This window comes from Papio anubis, chromosome 1 (assembly GCF_008728515.1).
Source record: "Papio anubis isolate 15944 chromosome 1, Panubis1.0, whole genome shotgun sequence".
Classification (NCBI taxonomy): Eukaryota; Metazoa; Chordata; class Mammalia; order Primates; family Cercopithecidae; genus Papio; species Papio anubis.
The window spans coordinates 104,133,521-104,159,390 of NC_044976.1; positions in this window are offsets into that span (position 1 = coordinate 104,133,521).

The following is a 25,870-nucleotide window of genomic DNA, read 5'->3' on the forward strand; positions in this document are numbered from 1 at the left end:
TCATTGCTTGTTTTTGTCAGGTTTGTTGAAGATCAGATGGTTGTAGATGTGTGGTGTTATTTCTGAGGCCTCTCTTCAGTTCCATTAGTCTATATGTTTGTTCTATTACTTAAAAACTCTCAATAAACTATATATATTGATGGAACATATCCCAAAATAGTAAGAGCTACTTATGACAAACCCATAGCCAATATCATACTGAGTGGGCAAAAGCTGGAAGTGTTCCCTTTGAAAACCAGCACAAGACAGGGATGAGCCCTCTCACCACTCCTATTCAACATAGTATTGGAAGTTCTGGCCAGGGCAATCAGGCAGGAGAAAGAAATAAATGGTATTCAAATAAGAAGAGAGGAAGTCAAATGGTCTCTGTTTGCAGATGACATGACTGTGCATTTAGAAAATCATCTCAGCACCAAAACTCCTTAAACTGATAAGCAACTTCAGCAAAGTCTCGGGATACAAAATCAATGTGCAAAAATCACAAGCATCCCTATAACCCAGCAATAGAAAAGTAAAGAGCCAAATCATGAATGAACTCCCATTCACAATTTCTACAAAAAGAATAAAATACCTAGGAATACAACTTACATGTGATGTGAAGGACCTCCTCAAGGAGAACTACAAACTGCTGCTCAAAGAATTAAGAGAGGACACAAAGAAATGGAAAAACATTCCATGTTCATAGAGAGGAAGAATCAATATCGTTAAAATGGCCATACTGCCCAAAGTAATTTATAAATTCAATGCTATTCCCGTCAAACTACCATTGACTTTCTTTGTAGAATTAGAAAAAAACTACTTTAAATTTCACATAGAATCAAAAAAGAGCCTGTATATCCTAGAATATCATAAGCAAAAAGAACAAACCTGGAGGCATCAGACTACCTGACTTCAAACTATGTTAAAGACTATAGTAACCTTTTTTACTTACCTTAAAAGATTTGTATTTTTACGTGATTTCTTTTATAATATATTTAAAACAGATTTATGTTTTATTTTTATTTAACTATCTATTTTTCAAGTTGTCAGATGAGTATATTAGTTGAATACATATGCTACCGTTACCAATGTGACAAATCATATTTTGTTCTAATCTTTAGCCATATTTCCAATTTGATTAATTGTTGGATCTACAATTTAATATGTTTAATGTAGCCATGAACCATTTTAAAAAATATTCCTAGTTATCAATATGTGAAATAAAGCTCACCCTCCAGTTGACTTCTCAAAGAGAGTTCATAATTACAATATTCCATGAGGCCTTACATATATAAAAATACTGTTATAACCCTGATATTTAAAGGCAGCTCTCTCACTCTCTCTTTCTCTCTCTCTCTCTATATATATACACACACTCACATATATATATGTGTACATATATGGATATATACATACAAACATATATTCATATACATACACATAAACATATATGTACATATGTGTATATATGTTTGTGTACATACGGGTGTGTATGAATATATACACATCTACACATGTATGTACATATACGGATATATATGCTTTAACTCACAATTACTTTCTTTAAGCTTGTTGGAAATGGTATTCTATTATACTTTGGTTCGTATGTTTCTCTTGCAATGTCTGATATTTTTTTCATTTGTAAGTATCTTGTTGTGAATTCCTGGATCCCCAATAATTTCATTTTAATTCTACTGCTTTTGTAAATTTTTAAAGCATAGTAGTTTTACCACAACATATCTTGACTTGAATGTTCTTGGTCAATTATGTAATGATACATCGTGGAACTTTTCACCATGTAGAATCAGGTCTTTTTTACTTCCTGGAGAATGATCTTGAATTATTGTTTTTAATATTAGTTTTATTATGTGTGTTTATCTCTGTGTGTGCTTATACCTGGGCTTAAATTACATTCTTTTACATATACATTGGCTCTTGTTTTGCTTTTTCTTTATATAGGTCACTTACTTTCTAAATTTTCTTTCTTATTTATTTTTATTTTTATCTTGAAGTTGGTTTTTATGCAGTTCTGCGATCTCACATTAAATTTTAAATTTATCCTCGCTTTGGTTAATAAATCTTTATTTCTCAGATATTTTGTCTTTTCTATTCATATTTTTTCTGAACCTTTTCAATTCTCATTTTATAAATTCTTTTGTAATCTGTTTTCACTCTAGATATTGAAATTCTGGTATCAAGTTTGTATTATTGTTGCTTATGTTTTGACATCTATAAATGCTAGTTTCAGTATTTAATATTTTTAATAATTAATGTTCATTCAGATTGAAGTGTATGTTACAGTTGGGTCAGCTTCATTTCATTTGGAAGAGGAAGACTTACCATTGTGAATATTGCACTTATTTTTCTCGATGCTTTTACTATGCTAGCATTGTGAAAATATAGCCTGTAGTATGTTTGTTATTTTGTAAATGTTATTATTCTAAATAAACAATAATCATTATATGAAGAGAAAGATGAGAATTGTGGAATGCTAATTAGGTTTACTGGTTCAAGACACCCTCTCGTTTTGATACAATAGACTATTACTTCTTCAATAGTAATGGTCATTGTTTTTTTTAGCAGGGAAAACTAGTCAATCTTCTTTTTTTAAAAAAAAAAAAATTTCTGATGTACTCTTAATTTTTGTTTTTTATTTTTTTTTCTTTTCACCATAGAATCTCTATGGGGGAGTTTCCTTCAGTTTTCATGTTACCTGCTTCTTCCTTAGAATCAGTTCCATCCTGATATTGATACCTTAAGCCCTGCACACTTTTTACTGTCTTCCTTTTTAAAGTTTTTCATCTATGTATGATATGATTTACCAACTATCAATATTTTCTCACTGAGAATGGGAATTTCTCTTGCTGAAAGCAACATTATCGATGTTCCCTCACCATTAGAATTTTGGCACCCGTTTTGCATCTCTACAGTATCTGCCTGATTCCCTTCATTTGAGGAGTTCCAGAAACAGCTCTCCTTGATTTTTAAAATGTACTTTCTGATGTAGTTGATTTCATATTTTTGGATTCTCTGCTATTATTTTTATACAGCAACCTGAACGTTTTGAGATATATTTTAAGTAGTTTATGTATTTTATATGTTCAGTCTTAGTAAGTTCAGTATTTGAATTAAATGTTTTGTTTAATATTTATAAAAATAATTATTTTCAAAAATTTACTTTTATAGCATTAGTTTATATATTTTAATATAATTATTATGCATAAAACCATTAATGGCTGTGTATTCATTGATATTTATATGTAACTTTTTTATTGTAAAATGACAATATTTGTTCCATTTAATATTTTTTTCCACTGAATCCTATTTTGTCTCCTGTTAATACTGGCAGCCCTGAGTTTATATTTGTCTTTACCAGTACCTTCAATGTATTCAGCACATAATGCAATCACCATGAGTTCAAGTTGATGCTAACTCGAAGTATCAAATAATGGCTTTAACTGGAAAAATGTTTTACCACCATAAAACGTATGCTAAATGGAACACTTTCCCTCTTTGCTTCTAATGTACATTTTTATTTGTTTAAATATTTTCTTCTAAATAATATATAACAGATCAGTTGAGATGTTTTAGCACAATGTGGAAGAATTTGCCTCAAATAAAAAAATCTATCCCAGTTTAATGGTTTTTAAATATTTTATGAAATGTTTAAAATCATGAATATATTTGGGTATCTCAGTGTTTTTCCTGGTTCACCATTTTCTCCTGAATATGTGTTCTTTCTTGTGAAATGTTTTCCGGATGGATCGGTCAGAAATATAAGGAGCAAACAACACGACTATACCCTGACTAACTTTTGGATTTTGTAAGTAAGGGAGATTCCTGATTCTCTTTCAGACACAAAGTGAGGAACTCCCACAAAACAGGAAGATAATTTGGATTGTGATTACACAAATATTGATGAATGTGTCTTATATTGAAAACACATGAACACGATTTTAGCATTTGATAATTTTTATACTTTATATGGCATAAGGAAATAAGATTTAAGGTTGGTCAAAATTACAGTATGAAAAATATTTTCTTCTAGTATAATAAAAATGCTATTCAGAATAATACATCTATAGATAACAGAGAGGAAAATGCAACATTAATGATGATACATAATTTTAAACTTTGATAGTATGATTAGGAATAATTTACTCTCTCTTTTGAATCATTCACAATTCAGTTGTTAATAAATACTACTATAGTTATTTTAGGTATCAATGTAATACAGGGAATTCAATTATTACTAAATTGTTGGATGATTGAAGGCATAGACTCTATGCCAGGTCCCCAGAATGATAATCTCAGGACAAAATTTACTGCAATTAGGAAGCTGGAGAATCAGGAGCTAGCATTCCAAATATTAGTTCCATTATTATACCTCATTGGCAATCATTTATCGAGTAAGTAGCTGTTGCCACTGTTGATTCCATGTGATAGTTAATACTGGGTGTCAGCTTGACTGGACTGAAGGATGCAAAGTATTGATCTTGGGTGTATTTGCCAGGGTGTTGCCAAAAGAGATTAACATTTGAGTCAGTAGACTGGGGAAGGTAGATTTATGTTAATCTGGTGAGCACAGCTGCCAATGAATGTAAAGCAGGCAGAAAAACCTGAAAAAGGGGAGAAGGGCCTAGTCTCTAAGCTTATATCTTTCTCTCACGCTGGATGCTTCCCTCGAACATCAGAATCCAAGTTCTTCAGGTCTGGGACTCGGCAGTGCTCTGCTTGCTCCTCAACTTGCATACAGTCTATCGTATGACCTTCTGATTCTGTAAATTAATACTTAATAGACTCATATATATATGTATATATGTGTATGCATGTGTGTATATATATGCGTGTGTGTGTGTATATATATGTGCGTGTGTGTGTGTTATATCTCCTATTAGTTATGTCCCTCTAAGAGAACCCTGACTAATACAGATTTTGGTACCAGGAGTGGTTCTAGAGAAACAGAATATTAAGAATGGAGTTTTTTCATTGGTTTTGAAGTTTCTGGAGTAGGCTACTTAATAGGATTAGACCAAAAATTGCTAAGGAATCCACTTCTGATAATATGAAGAACACTGAGAGTCTTTGGCATGAACTGTTTGGAGAATTATGCAAAATAAATGCATTTGACACTCCTGATTTATCACTTGTGAGACGCAAGGAGTCTAGAAACGCTATACATAATACCTTTGACCACATGCGGAGAACCAAGTAACATAATAAAGCTGGTTGGTTGCTCCTAAGTTCACTGAGTAATGTGACGAAAGGAAATGATAAACTCAAGGATTCTGTCTCCAGGTTTCAGAAGCAGACACTGAGCCTCAAATCTGCTAAGATTGCCCTGAGTGAGAATCTTATCTCCTGTAGAGAAAGATCTGAAATTGTGGAAAAAGAGACACAAGCTGTTATCATGCGAGTGGCTGACTTGCAACAAAAGGTGCATGCACAGCCTCACAAGGTGTCTACTGTGAAAGTGAGGGCATTGACTGGAAAATAATGGGATTCTGCAACTTGGAATGGGGATGTATGGGAGGACCCTGATGAAGCTGGGGACGCTGAGTTTGTAAACCCTGATAAACTTTTTTGCCAGAAGGAACAGCATCCCCATTACCAGTAGTGGCAGCATCCCCTCTCAGATCCATGATGCCATCAGCCTTTCCACCATTGTCTGAGGAAATAAACTCTGTGCTGCCTGAGACAACAGTGATGGCCTCCCCTGAAGCAGTTGCTAGGCAAGATAATGTTGATTCTCCTCAGAAGCCACCCCCAACACCTCTGTCTGCTTCTATACCTATAACTAGAGTCCCCGCAGGCCCCTAAAGGTGAGATTGAGAGTGCGACCCATGAGGAGCTGCACTATACTCCAAAAGAAGTGCTTCAGTTCTCTAATTTATATAAACACCAATCTGGAGAACAGATATGGGAAAGGATATTAGGGGTATGGGATTATCATGAAAGGAACATACAGTTAGATCAGGCTGAATTTACTGATTTGGGCCCACTAGGAAGGGAATCTGCTTTTAATGTTGCTACTAGGGGAGTTAAAAAAGACTCTAATAGTTTATCTGCTTCGTTAGTTGAAATATGGATTAAAAGATGGCCCACTGTGAGTGAGCTAGAAATGCCCAGGTTTCATGTAGAGGAATCATTCATAATTCAATTGTTAACAAATACTACCATAGCTATTATAATTATCAACTTAATATAGAGAATTCAATTATTAATACATTGTTGGAGGGCTGAAGGTAGAGACTCTATGCCAGGTCACCAGAATGATAAACTCAGGACAAAATTTACTGCAATTAGGAAGCTGGAGAATCAAGATGTTAGCGTTACAAATATTAGTTTTATTATTATCCCCCATTGGCAATGATTTGTGGAGTAAGAGGCTGTTGCACCTGTTGACTCCATGTGATGGTTAATACTGAGTGTCAATTTGATTGGATTGTATATAATCTAGATATAAAAAAAAAAAAAAAACTCCCCTTCATTCAATAAACTCTTGAATGTAGAGGAACGGATCCAAAGGCTTAGGGAGATTGGGATAGTGGAGTGGATTAGTCACTTTAGAACTTTTCATCCCAGCTGTGAGGGTCCAGAAGATGTACCCTGGACTAATGCCTTGTAAAATAGATTTGTAAAGGCGGCACCTGCATCTTTAAGGAGCCCTGTAATTGCACTTCTCTGAATGTCAAATCTGACAGTGGAAACCACAATCACTCAACTACAAAATTTAAATACAATGGGAATAATTGGACTCTGCGGTGGCAGGGGTCAAGTGGCAGCACTCAATCATAAACATGAGCAAGATGGGCATAGCTACTATAATGGACAGCAGAGGCAAAGCAACAATCAGAATAATGTTACTCATGTAGAGCTCTGGCACTGACGAATTAATCACAGTGTTCCTAGAAGTAGAATTGACAGGAAACTTACTGCATTCCTCCTTAAATTATAAAATTGGAAAACTTCTAGGTTGAATAAACAAAAGAGCAATTTGAATTACACAAACAAGGAATCATGGCCCCTCAATTGATGTCCAGACTTGAACCAGTTTACAGACCCAGAACCCTTTGAATGATGGGGAGGCCGGGTCGTCCCTTTGAAGGAAGGACACCACTATATTACCAACAATTTAAACAGTGAATCTTTCTCCCATCCTTCCCAAGGAGACCTCCAGCCATTTACCAGGGTAGTTGGTCATTGGAGAAAGGAAAATGATTAGACATTAAGGGGACTACTGGAAACTGGATCTGGGTTGACGTTGATTCCTGGAGACCCAAAATTTCATTATGGTCCTCCAGTTAAAGTAAGGGCTTATAGAGGTCAGGTACTTAATGGAATTTTAGCTCAGGCCTAACTTACAGTTGGTCTAGTGGGTCCCCAGACTCATCCTGTAGTCATTTTCCCAGTGCAAGAAAGCGTAATTGGCATAGATACACTTAGCAGCTGGCAGAACCATCACATCAGTTGCCTGACTGGTATGGTGAGGGCTATTGTGGTGGTAAAGGCCAAGTGGAAGCCAGTAAAACTGCCTCTACCTAGAAAAATACTAAGTCAAAATCTATATTACATCCCTGAAGGGACAGCTGAGATTAGTGGCACCATCAAGGACTTGAAAGATGCAGGAGTGGTGATATCCAACACATCCCCATTCAACTCTTTAATTTTGGCTGTGCAGAAGACAGATGAATCTTGGAGAATAACAGTGGACTATCATAAGCTTAAGCAAGTGGTGACTCCAATTACAGCTGCTTAACCAGCTGTAGTCTCATTGCTTGAGCAAATTAACACATCTCCTGGTACCTGGTATGCAGCCATTGACTTGGCAAATGCCTTTTTCTCCATTCCTGTCCATAAGGCCCATCAGAAGCAATTTGCCTTTAGCTCACAAGGCCAGCAATATACCTTTACTGTCCAACTCTCCAGCTTTGTGTCATAATCTATTCAGAGAGACCTTTATTACTTTTTGTTTCTGCAAGATATCACATTGTTCCATTAAATTGAAGACATTATGCTGATTGGATCCAGTGAGCAACAAGTAGTAAACACACTGGATATATTGGTGAGACATTCGCATGCTACAGGACAGAAAAGAAATCTGACTAATATTCAGGAACCTTCTACCTCAGTAAAATTCCTTGGGGTCCAGTGATGTGAGGCCTGTTGAGATATTCCTTCTAAGGTAAAGGATAAGTTGCTGCATTTGGACCTTCTTACAACCAAGAAAGAGGCACAACGCCTAGTGGGACTATTTGGATTTTGGAGGCAACACATTTGTCATTTGGATGTGTTAATTTGGCCCATTTATTGACTGACCCAAAAGTCGACCAGTTTTAAGTGGGGTCCAGAACAGGAGAAGGCTCTGCAACAGGTTGAGGCTACTGTGCAAGCTACTCTTCCACTTGGGCCATATGACCCAGCAGATTCAATGGTGCTTGAGGTGTCAGTGGCAACAGGGATGCTGTTTGTAGCCTTTGGCTGGCTTCCATAGGTGAATCACAGCGGAGGCCTCGAGGATTTTGGAGCAAGGCCCTGCCATCTTCTGTAGATAACTACTCTTCTTTTGAGAGAGAGCTCTTGGCTTGTTACTGGGCTTTGGTGGAAACTGAACATTTGACTATGGGTGTCATCAAGTCACTATGTGACCTGAACTGCCTATGATGAACTGGGTGCTTTCTGACCCATCTAGGCATAAAGTGGATCTTGCACAGTAGCATTCCATCATCAAATAGAAGTGGTATATATGTGACTGGGCTTGAGCAGGTCCCGAAGGCACAAGTAAGTTACATAAGGAAGTGGTTCAAATGCCCATGGTCTCCATTCCTGCCACCCTGCCTTCTTTTCCCCAGCCTGCACTGATGGCCTCATTGGGAATTCCCTATGAACAGTTGACAGAGGAAGAGAAGACAAGAGCCTGCTTGACAGATGATTCTGTATAATATACAAGCATCACCCGAAATGGGACAGCTGCAGCACTATATCCCCTTTCTAGGATATCCCTAAAGTATAACAGTGAAGGGAAATCTTTTCAGTGGGCAGAACTTCGAGCAATGCACCTGGTTGTGTACTTTGCATGGAAGGATAAATGGCCAGATTTGCAATTATATACTGACATGTGGGTTGTAACCAATGGTTTGGCTTAATGGTCAGGAATTTGGAAGAAGCATGATTGCAAAACTGGTGACAAAGAAATCTGGGGAAGAAGTATGTGGATGAACCTCTCTGGGTGGTCAAAAACTGTGAAGATATTCATACCCCTTGTGAGTGCTCACCAATGGGTAACCTTAGCAGAGGAGGATTTTAATAATCAAGTGGATAAGACGACTCATTCTGTGGGCACCACTCAGCCTCTTTCCCTGGCCACCCCGTCATCCCCAATGGGCCCATGAACAAAGTGGCCATGGTGGCAGGAATGGAGGTTATGCATAGACTCAGCAACATGGACTTCCATTCAGCAAAGCTGACCTGGCTACGGCAGCTGCTGAATGCCCAATTTACCATCAGCTGAGACCAACACTGAGCCCTCAATATGACACCATTCACCAGGTTGATAAGCCAGCCATCTGGTGGCAGGTTGATTATCCTGGCACTCTTCCATCATGGAAAGAGCACAGGTCTGTTTTCACTATAATAGACACTTACTCTGGATATGGATTTGCCTATCCTGCACGCAATGCTTCTGCAAAGACAACCATTCGTGGATTCACGGAATGCCTTATCCACCATCTTGGTATTCCACACAGCACTGCCTCTGACCAAGGCACTCACTTTACAGCTAAAGAAGTTTGGCAGTGGACTCATGCTTATGAAATTCACTGGTCTTACCATGTACCCCACCATCCTGGAGCAGTTGGATTGATAGTGTGGTGAAATGGGCTTTTGAAGTCACAATTATACCACCAACTAAGCGACAATACTTTGCAGAACTGGGGCAAAGTTCTCCCTAAGGTGGTGCATGTGTTCAATCATTGTCCAATACATGGTACTGTTTCTCCTATAATCAGGATTCACAGGTCCAAGAATGAAGGAGTGGAAGTGGAATTGTCATCACTGACCACCACCCCAAGTAATCCATTAGCAAAATTTTTGCTTGTTCCCGCGACATTACATTCTGCTGGCCTAGAAGTCTTAGTTCCAGAGTGAGGAATGCTGCCACCAGGAGACACAACAATGATTCCATTAAACTGGAAGTTAAGATTGCCACCTGGACACTTTGGGCTTCTCTTTACCTTTAAGCAGAGAGGCAGAGAAGGGAGTTACAGTGTTGGCTGGGGTGATTGACCTGGACTATCAAGATTAAATCAGTCTACTACTCCACAGTGGAAGTAAGGAAGAGTATGAATGGAATACAGGAGATTCATTAGGGCATCTCTTAGTATTTCCATGCCCTGTGATTAAGGCCAATGGGAAAATACAACAGCCCAATCCAAGGAGGACTACAATTGACCCAGACTCTTCATGAATAAAAGCTTGGGTCACTCCACCAAGAAAAAATGCCAAGACCTGCAGAGGTGCTTGCTGCAGGCAAAGGTAATACAGAATGGATAGTAAAAGAAGGTAGTCATCAATACCAGCTATGACCACATGATTAACTTCAGAAATGAGGACTGTAATTTTCATGATTATTTCCTTCTTCTTTTGTTAAAAACATGTTTGTGCATGTATACACTCGTACTAACAAAATTCTTCATTTTATTTCCTTTTTCCTTTATCATATGATATAAGATTTGTTGACTGCATATTAGCATTTAAGTATTGTTAACTTTATGTAATAGTATTTGGGTTGGGGTTTAGTTTGTTTCTGGTTGTACGAAGGGAGGTTGTATTACATTATGTGTAATATGACCTTATTGTTGTCTTTATTGGAGGATCATGTATGATCTCATTAGATGTGTATATCTTCAAATTGACAAGGGGTGGACTTGTGATGGTTAATACTGAGTGTCAATTTGATTGGATGAAGGATGCAGACTATTGATCCTAGGTGTATTTGCGAAGGTTGTTGCCAAAGGAGATTAACATCTGAGTCAGTGGTCTGGGGAAGGCAGATCTACGCTTAATCTGGTGGGCACAATCTAATCAGCCGGCACCAAATATAAAGCAGACAGAAAACCTGAAAAAGGCGAGACGGGCCTAGTCTATGAGCCTACATCTTTCTCTCATGCTGGATGCTTCCTGCCCTGGAACGTCGGATTCCAACTTCTTCAGTTTTGGGACTAGAACTGGCTCTCTTTGCTCCTCAGCTTGCAGATAGTCTATTGTGGGACCTTGTGATCATGTAAGTTAATACTTAATAAACTCCTCTTTATATATATAAATATATCTCCTATTAGTTGTATCCCTCTAAGAGAACCCTGACTATTACACTACAATAATATGCTGCCTGCCTTAGCTGCAACGTGGGAATCAGAATTATGGTGAATCTGCTATATTCACACTGGTAAAACAGATACTTTAACTGATGCCAACTTTCTTTCCTTTTCCCCCTATAGATAATTGTGCCTTAACAAAGATTTTCTATATCTGTTGGCTAGATATTACACATTCATAATATAATCAATAATTGGTTGATAATCAATTGTGATGATTATACTAATTTTAAATATGGTAATAAATTCTAACTCTTTTAGATGTCTGATGATAAATAGATCCTCACAATAACTTATTGCCATCCTCGACAAAGGAATAGCTAAGATTACTATTCACTTTCTCCATATATGTAGATTGTTAAATACATGATTGTTTTATGCCAATTTTTTCTGAGAAATACTTCCAATGGATTGATTAATTAATATTTAGAATATAATTTATTTTTCATTGGAATTGATGCATGTGTGCTTATCTTCATTTTTGAGAACTGTTAAGAAATAAGTTTATAAATAACAAATGTTTCTCAGAAAAAAATGCATATCCACTTTCTAATATTTTGCACTCCAACCATATCCATGAACTCTTAGGATCACTGGTTCTTCATTACGCTCAACAATTCTATCCTAGGGTGTAGAATGTTATACTGTTTGTGGAGTAATTCTGGCAGTAGGATTCCAATTAAATGAATAGTTTATTAAGGAGAGTGCCACAGCTTGGCAGTGCTTTTTTGTATTATTTCTTAATCAGCTATGATCTAGTAGTAAGATGCCTTTTGGTTCAGGATAAATATGACAGCAAAACTCTCAGGGGGTTACAGAAATAGAAAAACATTCAAAGTAAGCATTCAGCTGGTGTTACTTCTCATCAAGAATCAACTGATAAACCAAGAGGCTGAGAAAAGTACAAATCCTGTAATCTCTGTGAACTTACATTGAGGTTATAATGCTGACAGTGCGGGGAAGAAGGTCAAGTGGGACAGAAATATAAAATTTGTCTTAACCCTCAGGAAAGAAAGAGCTATAGCACTGGTGTTACATGGCCTAGAATTGTTCTGAAGCCTGAAAAGGAAACCTTTCTGGGCAAAGACATCGTCAAGTTATATTTTTATTTTCATACTGCAACAACTTCCTGTGGGTTGTTACGTGGGTTACATTCCTTGAAGCAGAGCATACAGCTGAAAGATTGCAACTCCTGACTCTGCACAAATTTAGCATTATCAGACATTGTTCATTTTTCTTAACATTTAAACTGCTGGCAAGGTCCATGAACCAGTCACCACAGGAAAGCTCCTAGGTGGCAATTTTAGAGTGATTCAAGTCACTCTAGAGGAAAATCTGAAGGAAATTTTCCTCACTGGGGGACACTGAAATTTATACTACCTTAACATGATAACACAACACGAAAAACAGACACCAGATAAGATTTTAGAAACTCTTTATAAGTGTAAGGAGCATAAAAAGAATGAGTATTTGTAAAAGTCAAATTCTACAGATCAAACATCTGCTGTTTATTTCCATTAACCTGAATTTAATGCTCCAAAGACAAATCTTACAAATTATATCAATAAGAATTAATACTTCTTTTTTTATAACCACATTTTCTGGCCAAATTTTCTATAGTTTCTTTCTTTCTCTGTCTCTCCCCCTCTCAATTTCTCCTGCTCTCAATCTCTCTCTCTCTCTCTGTCTCTCTCTCTCACACACACACACACACATTTATGTTATGGATGTGTTAGACCATTCTGATGGCCATTATAATAAAATTGACTCTAGATATGTACGCAGAAAGCAGAAATAGTGATAAAAGACTTTCTTTCTCTTTCTTGCCACCTGAATTGTTTACCAGGAGGAAGGATCAATGTTTTGGATTACAGGGGCCTATGGATTAGCACTGCATATGGAGACACTTTGGAACATATTAAAAATAACATGGAAATTTCCCCTAGGAAGTCTTTTGTTTAAAAATATAAAAAAAATCATTAATGATTTAACTGTGTTTCTGTTTATTGAACTAATAGGAAGAATATGAAATCTGGAGTCAGAAATCTATACAATTCATGCCCACTAAATGTTCATTTTTAATATTTAAGTTTAAATTTCCTACCCATATAAAATGTATTTAAAGATTCTATGAGTTAACAGCTATGCATTAATTCACTTAGTGCTCAATAAATGTGGTTTGCTTTATTTGAAGGAGCAAATCTAATCATTGTCGTTAGTTCATATCATATAATTTACACAAAAGAATGTCATGAATGCTGAATAAAGGTGATAGTATTATATTTTTGTATTGTATTAAATAAAGAATGTCTATCACCAAAGAATTCATCTTATGACTGACATTTTGAAAATAAACACGTAACAAATCCTGCTCCTTGAATAAAAAATATACTTAATCTTTGCTTCCAGTTATTGACACAGAGCTTTATAAATACTGAATTCCTTGAATGATAGGACTGACTTGATCATCTTAATGAGATGATGCCGTGTGGGGCCCTGAGATCACTTCAGAATGGAGACTGGTAACTGGAAAAAAACAACCACTTAATAAGGAGGCTTAAACTTTCAGCACCACCCCTGCCTCAGACCTCTATAGAGGAGAGGATATATGGAGATCAAGTTCACGGTATGGCCAATGATTTATCAGTCATGTCTACCTAATGAAACTTCTGTAAAAACTCTCAACAATGAGGCTTGGAAAGCTTCCTAGCTTGGAACACCAGCTGTTCCTAACTCCAGGCAGACAAGAGGTACTGTGCCCCTTCCACTCAGAATTTAACCTATTTGTCTCTTCCATTTGGTTGCTGTGAAATATATCTTTGATAATAAGACCATAACTGGAAGTGTAGTGCTTTCAGTGAGTTCTGTGAATTATTCTGATGAATATCAAACTTGAAGGATTATCATGGGAAACTCTGAATTTGCAGCTAAGCCAGGCAGGGGTGTGAGTATCCTGAAGACCCCTGTCCTAGCTGGTATCTGAAGTAAGGGCAGTCTTGCTGGGAACTGTGAGATCACCAACTTGTGGGTTCAGACATTTTCTCTGAGTACTTAATGTCAGAACTTAAGGACTCTTTCTTTATTTTGTGAGATCTGACACTAACTTTGGGTAATTTGTGTCAGAATTGAATTGAACTGTAGGATATTGAGCTAATGTCGGAAAATTGGATTTGAAACATAATACTCATATAGCTCTTCCGTATTTTGAGGGTCCTACACTAACTTCTTCCAAGCTTACATTATTCATTGATGGCCTTACCACCTCTCCTTGCTAATCACCTTTGTCATCACATCAGTGTTCTGCTATCACCTTTGGATTACTTTTACATAGAAGTAGACATTCTTAAGTTCTTAATGTGCTCATTTATACATCTACCACAGTTACCTCAGCTATCTGAGCTATTCACTTTTGGATAACTCTAATAATATTGTCATTAAAAACTGCACTACAATCCAAACCAGATATTTTCATGTTCTCACTAAAACCACACAAATGTTTAATTGTACTTGACTAAGTCCCTAACATGTAAGTGTTGTTTCATCCATGAAAACCTTCAAACGATTGATAGTCTCACCTTCTCTGAATCCATTTGCCTTCTTACTCCTCCTAGTTAATTTCATTAGAACCCGGAACCAACATTCAAATCATTTTCTTGTAACTATATTCACCCAATTCAGTTACAGTTTTATTCTATCATGTTCTCATAACAAATCCCCGACTTGGATAAATAAATGTATATCTATATTTTTCCACTATGCAGCTTAATATTGATGGAGAAAAGTCATACAACTGGATATGACAATTGTATGGTTGTAAATTCATGATTACAAATAATAAATTTATGATTGCCATTCTTTTTTGAGCACTAATACTATTCAGTAATATAATTATATGTAACTACCTAAGCCCCACTCTTCACGCTCTCAGCTGACTATTCCCTGTCTTTTACACTATCCTCCAATAGTCCTTGCCAAGCATAACCAAGAAAAAATAGCTGATGGATTTTCCTCGTGATTTTCTGAGTTAATAGAAAGTTTACTATCCACAAACTTACAAATCTACTTTATATTTCTCTCCACTTTTTCTTCTTTGTGTCACAAAAAAAAAGAGTTTTCCTTCCAGAAAAGGTTAAACTCTCCATCTGTGTTATGAACCACATCCCCCTATCTTCTTTTGGACATTTCTCCTTTGTTTATACCCACACCCTCCTGGGTGTACAATCACTAAATCTTTTTTTTGTTTTTCTTAATAAACATTGTAATTAACCAACACAGTTGATCTTGTAACACCTTTTTAAAAAGTGAATTTTAAAAAGCCCTTAAAACAGCAAGAACAACAAAAGCAATATTTATAACATTTGAATGTTATAGAGCTATTTGATATGCTCTCAAAATACTCATTACCTCAATGAATCACTTTTCCTTTAATTGGCAAACTTATCAAAAACTTTCTACAACACATTGGCTTTACATCTTACTAAATTTCCAAGGTATAGCCTTCCCCACCGCTGCTCTCAATCCACTCTTTCAGACCTCTAGCTCCGTTAAGCAAAGGTATATTTTTAGTTTTAATCTTATTAAAATTTTAATAGTGTTCAGACCAGTTAAAACTATATTGTTTTGAAACTTTTTTATCTTGGCTTTCATGGCATGGTTTTCACCTGATTTTATTTTGATATCACTAACAATTTTTTCAATTTGTTTTTCAGTATCCTTTTGTTCTACTCTAATATAGATTTATTATCCAAACTTCATCCTAGGCCGTTTTCTCTTTTTAGCAAATATCTCCTTTATGGGTGGGCTCAATCTTTCTAATCTATATATATATGCTAACAGTACTCAAGTATATATCACATAGAGATTACTTTTGAGAAATTTCTACCTCGCATCTTGCCTGAGTACTTTGAAGCTTCTACACTTCATATGTAACACATAGAAATTATAATTTTCCTATGTTATTGAAGCTCTATGTGATTCAGCCTTTTTCCCAAATTGGTGACATATTTTATCTACTTAGGTCCTCAAGCCATAAAACTGAAAATCATTTTGGTAGTTTCCTCTCTCAACTTTTACACCAAATCTACTAATACGTCCTGTCTTTTCTAGTTCCTAAATCTATAGGGAGTCTGACCATTTCTCAGAATCTCTGCAAAGTGGCTGCATTGTCTTTTCTATTCAAATGCTAGTCATTTTGGGCTTCTTTAATTTTCATGCACTTGTCAAGCACTATGACAACTATGAGGATGCTATAGGGAGAATTAAATCAAATTAATTCACTCGAAAGTCTGACAGCTTGAGGAAAAATCAGCTGAATTTATTTCTCTTCAAGGAAGAAATATGTGTGGAAAAGCGCAAAATATTATTCAAAAATTTATACTACTAATTTATAGCTGAATCAGAGAGAGAATATCTAGAGAACAGGCTGATTTAAGTATTTTTAGAGAATATAAAGTTAAAAATTCCAAACAATGTATGCGAACTATATCTTATAATTCTCGCACACACACACACACACACACACACACACACACAAAATCAGCTTGGGCATCTCTTTAAGACTGTATAGTGTATTGAGAAGATAGGAAGACTAAGATTTGTTTAGTAAACATGATGCAGGCCTATTATGCCTCTTCAAATTTATTAGAATCATCTATAGAGCGTTTTTATTATGCTAAGTGCCCACAGTGGTTTTCTTGTATATTGTTAGGAATCATAGCTTATTAAGGTATTTTTGCCTTCTCATAAACAAAGTAGAAAAACAAAAAGGTCAGCATGTTGGCACACCTGTGTCCCAGTTGCTTGCAGTGAGGCTAAGGTAGGAGGATACCTTGAGCTCAGGTGCGGAAGTACAGCCTATGCAACATAGTGAAGTCATGTCTCTGAAAAAAAAAAAGACAAAAGCAAAACTTCTCCATTATTAGATTTTAATAGATGTAACCATATATTTTGATTATTCTTATATCTGACTAAGGGTGCTAAATATAAAGATGTTCAAATTACAGAGGATCTAAAATAGCCAAAAAATGAATTCATGTTTCTCTGGACTTACCTAATATTCAGTTGCATCAAGGATCAGAGGATTCTTCCCTCAGCCCCTTTCTCACTCTATTCCCTATGGCTGAGATCTTTCCAATTTACTACCATCTGCTCTCATTGATAACTTCCTGATAATAACCTAATAACTCTTGTTGATAACTTCAAAACACATATCCTGACTCCATTTTTCTTTTCTTATTTTGAGACCTTCACTTCTGTTTATTTTGCTTTTGCCATGAAAACCTCAGTAAAGGGTCTGACCTAGCCATTCTCCTCATTCCTGCTTCTGCCCTGGCCAAAACCTGGTGCTTTACTAAGTGGCCTTGCATATGTGACAGCCCCATCCTCTCAGGAAATGCAAATAAGAAAAATCTCTTTTTTATGGCATTAGTTTCTCCGTATTGTCAATTATAAATAAAAATGCCATGAGCACAATTGAGGCACGATTGAGTCAAAATCTACTAAATTATCCCATATAAACACTTGAGTATTCTCTATTTTTTCTTGATTTCTTGGCTTCCACTTTCTGCACACCCACTGCAACTGCCTTAGGTCAGGCCAGAATTATTTCTTGAATGAATCATAAGAACCAAATTGTTAACTTTTATACCTTTATCCCTTTTTTAATTCATTCTTCAAACTGAAGACAGAATGATGGCTTTAAAATTGGAAAGGCCACAATATATTAAGATATTCCAATTTTCTCTCATCTCCTAAAAGATAAAGTCCAAATCCCTAAACATAGCCATGAAGATCACGTATCATTTAGATTCTTCTTTTTCTCCAGTCTCACCATGGGCCAGGCCTCTACATTGACTCTCATGAACATGCTAGAAATCAGGTACTGTTCTAGAAGCATTGAGCTGTCTTTCACTTTCATGACTTTTTTATATGCTTAAACTGCCTAGAACAATTTACCTCCACTCACCTAAATAATTTGTGGATATCTCTAAGACCTCAGAATTTTTTGTGAAGGTTTTCTTACTCCTTATAATGTTGTTAAGTCTTATAATTCCTTAAAACTATTGCTATCTTAAAATTTATATTTTTCTAATTGAAATTGCCTGCTAACTTGTCTGAATTTCCTGCTAGGCAGTAAGTGACTTGTGGTCAGATGTTGTGTCTTAGGAACATTATACACTAGTCGGTACATAAAACATTGTTTGACACATATTTGATGTTCCAAAATGTTCCAGAGAACTACAAATTTTAATGTTTACTCCTTGAAACTGATTAAAAAATATCTTCAAAAAGTTAATAAAAATGCATATGATAAAAAAATTCATAGATTTCAAAAATGTTTTAGACCAAAATAAATCCATACTAACTTTTATAACATGTCCAGACAAGGTTTAGTTGGAGGCACTAAGAAGCATAAATTCTGCTAAAATTAAACTAAGACTAAACATAAAATTTGTGGTGAAGCTTGAGTGGATGAAGGGTGAAATCATCAATACTTAATAAAAAGTGTATTGAGACAATCACCCAAAGAAACAAGCAGATTACAAAAGGGTACCTCATTTTAAGAAAGGATAAGCTAATTTTGAAAGTGAAGCCTGTAGTGACAGACCATTTATATAAATTTGTGAGGGAAAAAAAAAAACCATCTCCTTTGTGCCCTAATTGAAGAGGACTGATGATTGACAGTACAAACCACAGCCAACAATGCTTACCTATCAGTTGATGCAGCTTACACAATTCTGGCTGAAAAATTAAAGTTAAGCAAACATTCCACTAGGTAGGAGCCAAAATGGTTGTACCTGCAGACAAGAGCAGACCTGCAGACAAGAGCAGAGCTTTCAATGGAAAAGTTTTAACAATGGGCTCAAGGTCTTACAACATTTATTTATTTAAAAAAAAAAAAAAAAAAAAAAAAAAAAAAAAAAAAAAAAAAAAAAAGGTGTAACAGGAGACAAAACAGGCTTTACTATTACAATCCAAAGACAAAGCACAATCAAAGCAATGGCTACCAGGAGGCAGAAGTAGTCCAGTAAAGCAAAAGCAGACTGGTGACGAGCAATGGTCACAGCAAAAGTTTTCTGAGGAGCTAAAGCCATTTTTCTTGTTGACTTTTGGGAGAGCAAAAGAACAACAACATCTGATTACTATGAGGGTGTTTTGAGAAAGTTAGCCAAAGCTTCACCAGAAAAATACCCAGGAAAGCTTCACCAGAGAGTCCTTCCCCACCATGACACTGCACCTGCATATTCCTTTCATCACACAAGGCCAATTTTGTGAGAGTTAAAATGGAAAATGTTTATTCATTCACCTTACAGTCCTGATTTTGCCCCTTCTGACTTTTTTTGTTCCCTAATCTTAAAAAAATCTATAAAGGACACCCATTATTTTCAGACAATAAAAATAAACACTAGTTTGACACAGTTAAATTTCCAGAATTCTCAGTTCTTTAAAGAGGTGCTAAATGGCTAGTATCATACACACTGATAAAAGTGTCTTGACTTTTATGGAGCTTATGTTGAAAATAAACTTTATAATTTTTATTTTTCTATTTTAATCTCGTTTTCTATGAACTCTTAGATGTTTCTGTTATTATATCTAAATGACACTTTTCAAAAATAGTATTTTGTTCTTTTTTAATAAAAATGCTATCACCTATTGTAAGACATAGCAGTCCATTTTTGTATGTTTTATTATATGTGAGTAGAATCAGGGTGATTCCAGAAAGTAATGATAATAATTTTTTCTTTTAGTATTTGCTGATAACCAGTCTGATTCCAGTACAAACTGCATTATCCAAAAATTTCTTATTTTTTTCTTCATTAGGCCCTATTACCATTCAATATACATAATCATATATATATATGAGATTCTCAACAATACACATATATAATATGCATCTATATATAACATGATTTAATTAGTAACTCAGTTCTGATTAAATATAACAAATGTTACATTTGTTTATGTATTAATAGTTACCACTTAACTGATTGGTAATGCTTCTTTATCCTTGATTTTTACCTATTCTTCTTGTTTTCAAATTTTTGAAAGAGAAGTCTCAGCTTGTGTTCAATTAATTCAAAAGGCACAATTGCATTTTATTTGTAGACAGTTTATTCTATTAAGCTTGGGTTAACTTTCACCAAGTAATTCATTTCTAAAACAGACTCAATAAATATTTTAGGTGGGATATTTTCAAGTTTAAATTTCAATAAACATGGAGGTTTGTTATCACTTGCAGTAATAGATTGTTTATTAAGAGAATCTATATGAAAACTGGGATTTATCTAAGCTTCCATGACTTGAAATAAATAAATGCCTGCGCTCATTTCAAAAGTATTTTATGTATCTAAAACTTTGAGGTACAGGCACCAGGAATGCCATTTTTTGCACTGCATATGTTTACAATCTTTTTGGAAAACAGATGTGTAAAAGACAATTTAAAATGCAGCATAGTGTTATATTGAAACAATAAGTACAGTGACTTCTGGAACACAAGAGAGAAGGCCTACTTAACTCTGCCAGTGGAGGCTTTTTTTGATCTATTAAACAGTAGTCATTATCCCTAATTATGATTTTTTTTTCAACTTGTTGCAGAGTCTGAGATAGGGAAATACCATATCATTAGTGTGTGTCTCTTCTTTACTGAACAGTCTCCTTGGTTTTTTTGTTCTATGTACTAGCTTGAAAAATCATGTTAGTTGTTTCTGAGGTAAATTGACTATACTGGGATGAGTAAATCAAATTTTTGAACTCCAATATTATCTTAAATAGAAGAGATATCAAAGACACAAGGTAAAATATTTTCATTTTACTAGGTAATTATAAGTAGTCTTTCATTTTCTTAAGAATATCACAGCCTAACTAGCAAAAATAAAGTATCTTATTCATATTAAAATGCAATGTGAGTAGTTTTATTTAAAACATGTATTTCCCAAACTAAATTTTACTTCATTGATGGCATTTTCTAAAGTCTTTTTATGTCAGACTACTTTAAATAGTAGTAAGTTTTGGAAGCAATATTTTTTAGAGAGCTCATCATTTTGAATTTTCCAAAATGATAGAATTTGATTTATTTCTACTTACTATATAAAGACATAGGAAGATAGTCATAGAAATCAGTAAAAATCCAAATACTTAATGGAAAGATGATAACTATTTGTTTATGAGTTAAGACAAGAATGCCCTTAAAATATTTTCAATAATAACTTAATTATTTTACTCCTGTTAAGTCTTGAATTGTATCTCCTTACCCTCTGATTTATATTTTGAAGTCCTAGCTTTCAGTACCTCAGAGTGAAATCTTTTTGAGGAATATGGTCCTTACAGAGGTAATCATGGAAAATAATGTTTAATCCAATGGCTGCGTGCCCTATGAACAAGAGAGATTTTTGACACACACATTTATGAATGGACACAGGGAGGAGACAGGCATTTACGAACCAAGGAGAGATGCCTAAAAAAGATTCTGCCCTTAATGTTTGAAGGAACCAACCCTGTCAACACCTTAATTTTAAGTTTCCAGGTTTCAGAAGAGTGACACAACAAATTTCTGTGTTTAAGCTACCCAATTGGTTGTACATTGTAATAGTAGCTCTAGAAAATGAATAAAAACTTTAAATATGTAGAGGCGGATAAAGTCCTTAAAATACGTATCTGTTTAATAGAAAATAAGGGTTGCCATTGCTTTGGGGGAATGGTAATGCACAAAAATGACCTTTATGTCCTTCCAGGACTTTGAAACCAAAATATCAGCAGAAATAAAATTTACTTGAGAAGAATTTGGAGTAACACTTTTTTTTTTTTGAAACACCATGAAATAGACCACTTAGAAAATGTAAATCAAGACTATAATTTTCAAAGTTTAATTTTAAGAGCAATTGTCATGTTTTTTTAAAGAGTGGAATTACATGTCTGCTTTCTCTAGATTATCAAAAAGATCATTTCAGAAGGCATCTGGTGAGACAGGCTTAACTATGGATTTCAGCTATTTAGTTTCACAATTTATGGAGAAAATAGAGTTATTTTAGTAGCAAAAAGTACTGGAAAGCCACTAACATAACCTTTTTATAAGCATTTTGCATGCTACAATGAATTTTAAAATTTCATTTTTATAAGATATTAGACACAAAGAAAATGAAACACATATATATTATAACCAAATATTTGATGTTATAATACAGTAAAATATAAACTTACAGTTTTGTCTTGTATTGTGAACACTTACACAAATTTTATTTTTATCACATTTTTTAAAGTCAATGCAAAACTTTATCTTATTTTTTCTAGTCTGATAAACAGTAAACTTATTTTGCATTTGCTACTACTAGGAAAATGCCAGTAGAATAAAGACAATAGGAAAAATCTAGTTGAATATTTAATAGTTTGAGATTATTTGTAGTTAAACATTGTACGTTGTCTCTCTGCTGTTATTTTCTTCAAGTGACCTCTTTGGGCTGTCTGCAAGAGAGGGGACTCACCAGTGGTTGAGAATTACTGGCTCCCATATACTTGTTCTTTATCTATGGCATGCGATAAACTCATCTATAATTTTTCAATTAAAGAGACAAGCAGTGCCTCAGACTAAATTGGGATTATATTCACAGTGTGGAGTTAAGTAAACTAATACCTTTGTACATCTTTATGAAACATTATAGGAATCATGCTAAAATTATTTATAATTTAAACACAAATTTAACTATATTAAACTTTTTTATTGTATTACTTATAATCTGCTGGACTTTTACAATTAAACATTTGTCTTCTAAATATTAAAGTTAACTAATTTAGGAACATAGGAGAAATTACATCATAGACTAATATAACATAAATACAAGCACAAACAAAAATATACTTCTTTTTGTTTAAATTTATGAGATCTGGTGTAATTTTTCACATGCACTGATTGCGTAATGGTGAAGTCAGGGCTTTTATGGTATCCATCACCTGATTAATCTACATTGTATCCATTAAGTAATTTTGTTTTATCTACTCCCTCCTACTTCCCCATTCTTCGGAGTCTCCATATCTATCATTTCATACTCCATGTCCATGTGTACACAATATTTAATTCCCATTTATAGAAGAGAGCATGCAATATTTGTCTTTTCGTGTATGAGTGGTTTCACTTATGATAATAGCCTCTAGTTCCATCCATATTACTAAAAAAGACATATTTTAATCTTTGCTATGGCTGAATAGTATTTCATTGTGTATGTATACCACATTTTCTCTGTCCATTTATCCATTGATGGACACCTAGGTGGATTCCATGTCTTTGCTACTGTGAATAGTGCTGTGATAAACATACAACTACAGCAATCTTTTTAATACAGTAATTTCTTTTCCTTTGGGTAGATATCTAGCAGTGGAATTGCTGGATTGAATGGTTGTTCAATTTTTAGTTACTTAAGGAATCCGTGTAAGTAGGTCACAGTCTTTCTCAGAGGAATGGGTTTGAAACCCACTTCTGACAAAATGTGTGCTCTTTCCAGTCTGAATAAGTATTATTAAAAAGACAAAAAGTGACAGATGTTGATGAGCATGCAGAGAAAAAGGAACTCTTATACATTGTTGGTGATCATGCAAATTAGTGCAAACTCTATAGAAAAGCACTTCTATGTTTAGTATTGAAAATGTTCATATAATGTGTGGCATCAGTTCTTGGCTTCCCTCTGTAAAAGCTATTGTTACTAAAATGCTTTAGACATGATGTGCTTGGGTTATTCTGACTGTTAAATTTGTAGGATTCTACATTATACTATGTGTAATCAATCCTTCAAATATATGTAAACGTGAGATTTAATTTTAATCAATCAAAATAGAGTATTCATATTTTTAATGTTGTATTTTTTGCTATTAACTTTCTTTTTCTAATTTTAGGCAGTATTTTGTATCTATATTATATCAAACAGGTCTTTCAAATAATTATTTAAAACAACTTTTTGAGTAAGAGAATTCTAAGTGCCAGAAATCTGTCTCTTTACCTGGATAAAAATTGCACTGGAAGAATCTATCTGATATAACAACGTTTTATATCTGGAGTCCATGGAAAGTTTTAAATATGTAGAAGAAAGTTTTAGCAGTAAATTACACTGAATTTTCATTAATTTTACCTTAGTACAGAATTGGCTACCCATTCCCTACCCACAGCTTTATTGCAATCAGCCATGCATGTGTTCCTGGAGAAACTTACATGCAATTTGTAGAAACCTGATCATGTTTTCCATATATGAGGATGTGTATTTTCATCACTGAGTTCGGCCTCTGTTCATGGAGTTTGAAACACAGAGTCAGGCAGCCATTACTTCACACATACATACTACCTTCCCCTCATTTCAGCCTCCTTCCTCTGAAGCTAAAAGAATATCCAGAGGAGTTAAAGTGCAGTATTCTACCCCCATCTTTAGTGTTATGCCTTTTCTTATTTGGAGAGCCAAGCATTAAAGACTAAGGCATTCAAAAGTAACTACATTTGAATCCAAAATTAGAAGGTCATTATGCATACACAGGAAAGGTACAGGAAAAGAAAAGACCTGAAAAGAGCTGAAGTTCACACATTGGCACAGAGACAGCCTATACCTATCAAAACTATACCAAAACCAAACAAACCGAAAAAACACCTCAGAAAACCTAGAAGGGAGAGAATCTGATTTCCATAGTTACCACATTATTAGATTGACGTTTGTAGCTTTCAATAATAACAATAATACAAAGAAACAGAAATGTATGGCCCATTCAAAAGAAAAGAAAAGAAAAACAGAAACTATCCCTGAGACAGACCAGATGGCAGACCTACTAGCCAAAGACTTTTACAGTACTTACCTTAAACATAATCAAAGAAATTTTTTTAAAAAAAAAGACAGAGAATATGATGAGAGAAAATTGTGTATGGACAAAATGAAAATATTACTTGAGTAATGGGATCATTTGTACCCCCAAACATCAGCATCACACAATATACACAAGTAACAAACTTACACATTTACTCACTGAAACTAAAATTAAATTTGGCTGAAGAAAAAGCCAGATATGAGAAGACAGAATAAAATATCAGCTAACTTGAAGATAGGACAATTGAAATGATCATATTTGAGGAATAAAAAGAAAACAATATTGAAGAAAAGCAGCACACATGGAGACTTCACCAAGTGGACCCATTTAAACATTGTGAGAATTCCAGAGCAAAAAAGCAAGAAACAGAGAAAGTATTTGGAGAAATAACAGAAGAAAATGTTCAAAACTTGATCAAAGTCAGAATATCAACACATTCTGAGTAGGATGAACTCAAAGATGCCCACAGCAAGACACATTTTAATCAAACTGTTGAAAGCCAAAGTCAAAGTAAGAAACATAACTTATCGCACACCAAGGACTCCTCAAAAATATTATCAGCAGATTTCTCATTACACTGGTTGGCCAGAAGGCAGTGGACTGACATATATAAAGTCCTAAAGGAAAAATAAAATAAAACTGTCAACTAGGAATTCTATATGCATACAAATTACCTTTCAAAATCAGAG